The sequence below is a fragment of the Lontra canadensis genome, unplaced genomic scaffold (assembly GCF_010015895.1).
Source record: "Lontra canadensis isolate GAN:19392208 unplaced genomic scaffold, GSC_riverotter_1.0 scaffold48, whole genome shotgun sequence".
Classification (NCBI taxonomy): domain Eukaryota; kingdom Metazoa; phylum Chordata; class Mammalia; order Carnivora; family Mustelidae; genus Lontra; species Lontra canadensis.
Genome location: NW_022631042.1, coordinates 13,352,551 through 13,361,778, shown reverse-complemented (window position 1 = coordinate 13,361,778; position 9,228 = coordinate 13,352,551). Strand labels below are relative to the sequence as shown.

Here is a 9,228-nt window from a genome sequence, read left to right as displayed (position 1 = left end):
CACACCCGAGTCTGGACTTGGCAAGTGTTAGCAATCCTCCTCTCCAGATTATCTCTGGAAAATGTTTGTCAGGAGTCTTCACACCCCTTTGGGCAGCTCTGGCTTACACATATAGGGTAGAAAGGGTAGATATTTAATAATGACGTTTAACCAGTAAGTCCAAGCCAATTGACATGTGACCTTGACAGCAGTTCACGAAGGATAACCTGGCACAGTCAACACTTCAAAAAGATAGCCATATTCTGATAAAGGCAGTGTGATTAACACATTGCTGCATTTATGACAAACGTGATTTCTCCTGCACATTGGAAAAAGTGTTCATCCACTCCAGGGCAGACAAAAAAATCTTCTCCACTGTGGGTCTGGTATTTGACCTTAACCCTGAGCTACTGGAACAGTAGCAACTGGTTGGCTCAGGGGGTTAAGCATCTGCCTTCAGCTCAGGTCGTGATCTTGGGTCCTGGGATCAAGTCCTGCGTTGGGCTCTGGTCTCAGCAGGGAGCCTGCTTCTCCCTCTGCCTCTCTCTTTCTCTCTGTCTCTCCTGAATAAATAAGTAAAATCTTAAAAGAAAAGAAAACATTAGCAACTATGTATACATTGACTGCTAAGTTTGAATCAGAGCCTGAGCTGATCACTTGATCTTATTTAATCATTTCGTTCCATCCTCACAGCAAGCCTGGGCAGTAGGTTCTATCAATATCATTTTGGAGGTAAGAAAAATGAGGCAAGGAGGAGGTACAAAAGTTGTGCGGCTTTTACCCTTCCGAAGTGTGAATGTGGCCAACTCTGGTAGCTGAATGCCAGCTGCACGTGCTCAAACCTTCTCCCCCACTTCCCTCCGTCCCTGACCCGCCGTCTTAACTGTTTACATGACGTCATCTACATTGACTGGCTCCAGAGAGGATCTCTCTTGGCTTCTTATGGTCTCCAGAGCAGGGCAGGAGAGGCAAGTGGGAAATCACAGGAAGGTAGAGGTAACCCAAGGGCTGCAGGAAGTGGACGGAGGTCTCTTTTGTGCTCCTCTCATTGCAGGAGTGAAATCACCAGGTGGAGCACTCCCCATTGATTCCCAGAAGCCTCTCCACTCAGCATTTACGCCTGCCCGATGTTTGACTTCAGGGCTGCAAGAATTGTGCTAAATAGAGAAAGGATGGCCTTTTTTGTTTCTGCTTTTTTAACCATGAGGTTTGGTTTCATGCAGCTAATGAATTGTGTGAAACAGAAGAGTGCATGTGTGTGTGTGTGTGTGTGTGTGTGTGTGTGGTGTACACCCCTATTCGTTAGGAGGAAAGGGTCAGAAATAACTTGCTTTGATCTCGCACGCCACGTTCTGTACTCAAATCATACTCACAAGTGTGAACACTGCAGTGACCTTCCAGTTCTTGGGCTTTACCAGTACTCACTTCGGTTTCTGTCCACTTAGATCTCTCTTCCGGGTTGTTGTTTTCATCAGCATACCATGCACAGACCACCTCTAAACCCCAAACTCCTGAGGTTTAGAAGCCGTTGCAAAGTTAACCATGAAGATATTACACATTTGTAACTCGTCTTCAGATTGCTTTGGGAAAAAAACAACCCATTAAAGCCCCCTTTCCCCCAGAGCTCCATCTGTTTGGCCCAGGACCGAGTGAGACCAGGCTGTGGATAGGGGAATCCGAAGAGGCTGGTCCAAGTGGGTTTGGATGTGCCCTGATGGAGAAAGAGAAGTTAAGAAGCCACCATTCTTCCCCCATCTGGGACATCTAAGGAATTGAAATGGAAAGGTGATGGACAGTTTCTGATTGCCTCCATAAACCAAGCACCGGGCTGGGAGCTTTTACAAATATGTCTCAATCTAACCGATACAACTTTATAGCTCATGACTAACACTATCAAGCACACTCTTCTGCATGCTTTTCAAATATTACCTTGCTTAAGAGTCACAATGACTCAATAAAGCAGATTCTGTTATTATGCCCACTTGAGAACATGAGGACACTGAGTCATTAAAAGGTTAGGCACCTTGCCCAAGGTCCTCCAGCAGGTACAAGGCAGAATCAGGATTTAAACCCGGCTGGAGAAACGTGGCTCTTTACTCTCTGTCAAGCCACCTCTCAGGATGAGGGAGACAAAGCTCGGAGAGGTTACCTGGCTCAAGGTCACACAACGAGAATGGCAGAGCCAGGGCTCAGAGCCCAGCTTTGTCTGGCATCAAACTGCATTCTTCCTGCTACATCTCACTGCTGCCTGGATCCTGTAATCACTAGAAATATTTCTTCCCAGGGGTGCCTGGTTGGCTCAGTTGGTTAAGTCTCTGACTCTTGGCTTCATGATGTCAGGGTCATGGGGCTGAGCCCCACATAGGGCTCCATGCTCAGTGGGGAGACTGCTTGAAATTCTCTCTCTCCCTCTCTCTCTGCCCCTTCCTCTGTATCTCTCTCTCTCTCTCTTTCTCTCTAATAAATAAATAAATAATTTCTTTTCAAAGAAATATTTCATCCTAACCTTTAGGACCAAATTCAGATAAATGTCTTCCTTTACAGTTTCTCTTTTCTTTTTCTCTCCCTTTGCTCTCCTCTCTGCTTATCTCCTCCTCTCTTGCCTCTTTCCTTGCCTTGTTTTTCCCTCCTTCTTTGCCCCTCCCTTGCTCATGCCTCAGGTCTGCCAGTAACGCCCAGAAAAGGCAATGAAGGTGCAAGAGGTTACTGAGCCCTGACCTCATTAATTTTTAAACATGACTTATATAGCTTAATATGACCGGAAGTTTGTTAATAACTGAAAAATTAAAAGCTTATCTCAAGAAATGTCTACATGATGAATTGGTCCAATTGTTGTGACAGAAAGGGATTTTGATTTTCATTATGGTCAGCCTGTTGGCTAACTAGGATCAGATCATTAAGTGCTCACTGGATTAATTGCTTAATGATTTGGTCAAAAGTTTAGTTATTGTTATGGGTGTTCAGATTAAACAAATGACACAGCCTGATCCCTAGGCCAGATCCTAGGAAGCCAGCAGGCATAGACATATGGGTTACCAACCAAGTTCCCGGTGGGTTGGCCTGGGAACAACTCAAGTTTCTAAGACAGCCAGAAGTCTTTCAAGAAAAGGCATTTACAGAAGTTATCAACACCTTCAAGACTCCAGAATACTCATTCATGTCTATGACACCTTTCACACATCACACAATTCATATTTTTTCTCCCATTCAAGTACTAGTAGTGTATAGACTCTGACCTTGATCCTACTCTCTTGTTGTTGCCTGTTCATTCCCTTTCGTGCCTTCAAGTCCCATTTCTTGTTAACGACCTCCAGATCTCTAGACTGAACCCCCCCCCCCCCCCCCACCAAAGTCTCTACTTGGCTGTCCCTCAGGAATTGTAAATTCAACCAGACCTAAATTCCTAGACCTTTCCTCATGCAATTCTGTAAATGATATTTCTCTGCTGCACAAGCTAATATCCTCAAGGCACCCCGAGTCCTCCCTCTCCTTCACTCCATACTCTGTAGCATCTCCTGGGTCTGTCTATTTGCTTACAAACCAAGGAGCTATCTCTTAAACATCTCTGTTTCTAGTGTCTCATACCTTAGTGTCTCATCTCTCATGGAATATTGCCATGGCCTTAGAACGAGTGTCTGGGGTAGAGGACATATTTGCTCCCCTGTTTCTTTTCCTTTGTAGACCCTGAGCTACTGAAGGGCAAGAACAGTGTCTCATTCATCTTTAGACACAGTTGCCAGCAGGACTGAGCTAGTCTCACCTCACCTTAGTCCACTGTTCGTATTGCCATGGAATCTCATTTGCCACAGTTCAGTCATCTCCATATTTTCCTTAGTTTTCTATCAATTACAGAATAAAGGTTAAGCATATTAATATGATATGCAAGGCAGCTCAAACTCGGGTCACAGTTGGGCTCTCCAGCTTCCCAATTCCCATCATTCCTCTCCATCTACCTGACACTCCAGCTCAACCCAGGTGCTCCAGTTCCCCAAACATGTCATGCTCCTGATGGTCTCATGCCTTTACACACACCACTGTTCCCACCAATATGATCTCCTCAGGCACCGGTCCTAGCACTGCCTAGAAAACAGTTGCTTACCTTTGCAATCCTAGCTCAACATCTCTGTCTCTGCAAAACCTTCCCACACATCTTCCCAGATATCTTCCCCAGAGGTCTTTCCTCTGCAAACATACACCACCTGGGTTCTTACCTCCAAGTGCGATGTTGTTTCCCAAGGATTCATTTATTTGTATCATCGTCTATACCGGTGTCCTGTGGCCACTGCAAGAAATTACCACAGTCCTGGGCAGAACAACAGAAATGTGTTGTCTCACAGTTCCGGGGCTAGAGGTCCAAACTCAGGATCACTGGGTAACATCAAGGTGTCACCAGGGCCACACTCCCGCCAGGGGTTCTAGGGGTGAATGTATCCCTTGCCTCTTCCACCTGCCAGTGGTTGTTGGCACTCCCTGGTTTGCAGACACATCACTCCTATCTCTGCCCTCACCTCCACATCCCCTTCCCTTTCTGTGGATTGTGCAGTCTCCCTCTGCCTCCCTCTTATAAGGATACATGTCATGGCAGTTAGGGCCCTCCCGGATAATCCATGGTAGTCTGCCCAACTCAAGATCCTTGATCATACCTCTAAAGAGCCATTTTCCAAGTTAGGTAATATTTACAGGTTCCAGGGATTTGGATCTGAAACTCTGGGGGCAGGGAGGGGGGGTAGGCAGCATTCAGCCTACTTCCCTGTCCCCATAGACTGGGGCATCCAACAGAGCAGGGGGATGTGGTTTAGCCAATTTTATTCCCAGCACTTAGCACTAGTAGGCATTCACCGAATGTTAAATGAAAGGCCGGGTAATACATTGAATTGAACACTCTCATTTGCAGCTGTCGGCTGTTTATTTATTCAACGAAGCATTCATTCATCGTTATGCACCACGTGCAGCAGCACCAAGGACAAGAAGCATGGGGACAGCAGGTAACCTCTGTGGCTCTGCCCTCAGGGAGCAGACATTCTGGGAGGTAGGCAAGCCTCAAAAAAGGGCACGCATAAATAAATAGATAATGATGGTGTAATAAGGTTTAGGAAAGACAAGAGCAAGGATCAACGAGAAAGCACAAGGTGTGGAGATGAGCGAAAGCATCTCACAGCAGCAACGTTGGAAGCTGAGATCTGAAGGATGAATAAGTGCTACATGAGGAGCTGGGGGGACAGTTGCTCCAGGCAGAGGGGACCACAGATGCACAGGCCATGAGGCAGCAAATCTTGGTGAGTTCAAGGAACAGAAAGAAGTACAAGAACCTGGAGGGCAGGACGCGGCTGGGACACAGGGAAGAGCTGGGTTGTAGTGTTCGTGGAAGAACCTTCCTCAAACGTTTTGTGTGACAGACCCCACTGTCACAGTGACAGACCTTAAGTTATGCTGAGAACCAAAGGCATCATCAAATGACATGTGAGGGATCCTAGAAGAGAACAAAAAGATTGACTACAAAAGGCTGGTGCATATAAATACTTGTTGACTGGAACATGATATTCCAAATTGGCAGGAGATGGGGTGACAGGAGAAGGTAGCTCTACTGGCTCTGTTAACAAAGACACCCAAGTTCTATTCCTTTGGGGACTGAGAGTGTCACAGGGATGGGGGATTGCTATAGATGTCTAGATGTTAGACATTTAAGGGAACCGCTTGCTTGTTTCTATTTCCATAATCTTACCAACTGCTCAAAGTCAAATCCATTTCAGAAACTTTAAAGAATAATTATTTTTTATGGTAAAGATTTAATTAATTAATTAGCTAATTAATTAAAAGAGCTACTGGTGGGGGCAGAAGGAGAGGGAAAAAGAAGCCATAGCAGACTCCGTGCTGAGTGCAGAAGGCTTGATCCCACGATCCTGAGATCATGACCTGAGCGAAATCAAGAGTCAGATGCTGAGCCACTCAGGTGCCCTTAAAGAATAAATCTTAGGACAAATTCTGAGTTGGGTATTTACTGAGTACATAAAGGAAGAAAGCAAAGCACAAGCAAGATGTGGGACCAGTCTAATATATGATTTCCAGTAATCCCTTGGTTTACTCTTTCTGGTTCAGTCATGACACACAGGGTTCACCATTTTGTCTTCATTTTTTATTTTTAATTGTCTTCAATTATTTATTTTTAACATTTATTGAGCATTTACTATATACTCAGGTACTACAATAACAATTCTACATATATTAGCTTGTTTTACCTCCTTTTGGGTAAATACTGCTTACGTCCTTGTTTTACAGATGAGGAAGGTAACGCAGAAAGGGTAAGCACCTGGGCAGTGTGATTTCAGAAGCTTTGCTTTTCAAACCACCTCACTAGACTATCTATTCCTTACTTACATTTCTGAGATTCAGATTTTACCTTGGCTCCTTTCAAGAAAATTAAGGTATGTAACAACACATGGGGAAATCAAAGTGCTTTCTCACTCACTCATTTCATTAAAATCCTCCATTAAATTGTAACAGAACTTAAAAAGAAATCAGTATATAACCCAAAGAATAAAATGAGAGCATGTGAGTCTATACTGATGTAAGTAGACAACTGGATAAATAAATAAATAGAGGAGAAAGACCAACTCTTCCTTACAGAATATTCCAATTAGTAATATAGAAGGAATGAAGGAAAAAGAAAATCACCATTTGAACACCAGAGTAATAACTGCTATAGGCAAGATCCACACGTGGATGCTAAAATTAGTTGGTGAAAGTTTTTTTTAAAAATCAAGATATTTGCATAGTCTCAAATTATCTCTTGCCCAGCAAGAGAAATTATTAACTAAAAAAGACAAAAATAGTAAGTGTACAGTGGAGAAACCTGGCAGATACCCCTTAACCAAGAGATCAAGGTTAACAAGGTTAACATCACCGCTAATAAGACATAGCTACATTATGTAACCTGATATGATACACTGAGAAGGAACATCACTTCTGTGGTATTGTTTCCAATAAGATATGATCTCAACCTAAGCATAATATCCCAGAACCATCTGAAAATATCAGACAAGCCAAACAAAGCGGCATTCCACAAAATCGTCAAGCAGAACTCTACAATAGTCTCAAGGTCATGAAAGACTCAACGTCAAGGAAAGACTAAGAAACTGTCACAGATTGAATGAAACTGAGAACACATGACAACAAATTGTGTGTCATCGTCACTGCCTCCTGGAGCAGTAAAAGGACAGTAGTAGAAAAACTGGTAACATCTGAATCAAGTTTATAGTTTAGTGAATAGTATTGTACTAATACCAATTTCTTCACTGGGGTGATTTTACTGTGACCATGTGCAATGTTAACTTTTTCTTTTCCACAGAAATTGCTTTTATTATGTTAGAATATTCCTTGATGAGCTAGCAATTATTCATGTGAAGGAGAGTTCAGAAAACAGATTTATGACTGTATGAGCCTTGTCCTTGATTAGAGATTTATGAATTATACAAAAAATATAACCCAGAATCTGTTACTCTAGAAGTAGTTAGTGGAGGAGGTCTAGAAAGTCGAAGAGGCTGTGAGCTGGGAAGATCTTCTCCCTGCTTGTCGCCTTTCCACATGCAGCACTTCTGGTTCAGTCACGACAAACAGGGTTAATCATGCCTTCAATTGTACCCGCTGAAATGGGCGATTGGCAATTTTTTCACGGGAAGCAGCTACTCCAACTGGGATGCTGACACTGGGCTTTGAGGGCGGGCCTCCAGTGCTGCTCTCCTGACTTTGACCTTACCAGGACACTCAAAGGCCTAGTGTGCTCCCCTGTTAGTCCTTTCAGTGGGCACTTCCTGGATGGGTATAGGAAGTCCTGGGGGTTAATGCATTCAGAGGCTCCAAACTCCTTGGCCCTTGTGAATTTACTTTTATTGATGTCCACACCAAAGATTCAGGATACACCAGCCACCTTATAGCCCATGAGAGCTGCCACTGCAAATCCTCCTGGACCAGAGATGGCGCAGCCGAAACGCCACAACCCACAAGGCAGATTTTATCCACAGGCGCTAAAGGATCAATTTCAGCAATAGAGATCTCAGCCACGACTGTCTGTTCAGAAAGCATGATGGTTCCCAGGTAATGGAGAATTGTCTTTCCTTTGCAAGGAAATCTGCTAGTCCCATCTGGCCTTAATCCTTTCTCCTGAGTACCACTTCTCTTCTGGCAAAGGTTTTAGGGTTTAGACAAAATTTGCATTCTCCACACTGTGACATGTAACACAGAATGACAGTATCACCTGTCTGCAGTTGAGTGAATCCTTTGCCAGCACTATCCACAATTTCTGCACCTTCATGTCCCAGGATCCCTGGGAGACTCCCTTCAGGATCAGCCCCACTCGGAGTAGAGGCATCAGAGTGGCAAACTGCAGTGGCAATCATGTCAGCTTGAACTTCACGAGCCTTAAGGGGTGTCTACCCTCTATGTAGAGACAGGTTCTCCCGCCTCCCAGGCAACTGCAACCTCGCACTTGATCTCCTGGTTCTCCCCAGCCTTGGAGTCAGTCATCGAGGGAGCACAATGTTAACTTTAGAGGAAGCTGGGTAAAGTGTCTTCAAGGCATTCTGGTACTGTTTTTGTAACTCTTTATAATGCTAATAATAGTGGGTTTTTCTAAGTTTAAATAATAATAGTAGTCAGACGGTCTAATTGAGCATTCCTGCAGAATACAAACGATAGCCATCGCAGGAATATACTGTACATTCTAGAGCGCAGGCCAGCATTAGATTTCTGAGAAACCTATTTCCAAACAATGCATCCACAGTCACCCCTTAGTCCGTTGACCCATAAAATCTAGTTCGCCCAAAAATACATAACCCCACTCTAATCATGAGAAAGCATCAGTCCAATCCCAGTCGAGGAACCCTGTACAAATTCTCTGATGAGTACACCCTGAAACATTAAGCTCATTGTGATGCTTAGTTTTCTGTGTCCCTTTGGCGAGACTACAGTTTCCAGTTGTTTAATCGAACACTAACGTTGGTGTTGCTGTATCTAGCTGTGGTCAACACCTATAATCATTGACCCTTCTTAAATAAAGGAGATTATAAGGGGAGCAGAGCCTCATCCAATCCGCTGAGGGCCTTACCAGGTTTCCCAGGAAAGAAGAAATTCTGGCTCAAGACCGCACCACCAATTCCTGCCTGAGTATTTAGCCTGCCAGCCTGCTGTACGGATTTTGGACTTTGAACCTTCCAGCCTCTGTAATCACATCAGCCAATTCATTAAAATAAATCT

General features: G+C 44.1%; 1 pseudogene; it reads right to left on the bottom strand.

Annotated features, from left to right (window-relative positions):
* Positions 1-7,599: 7,599 nt before the first annotated feature.
* Positions 7,600-8,499, bottom strand: LOC116876844 (annotated as a pseudogene).
* Positions 8,500-9,228: the final 729 nt, after the last annotated feature.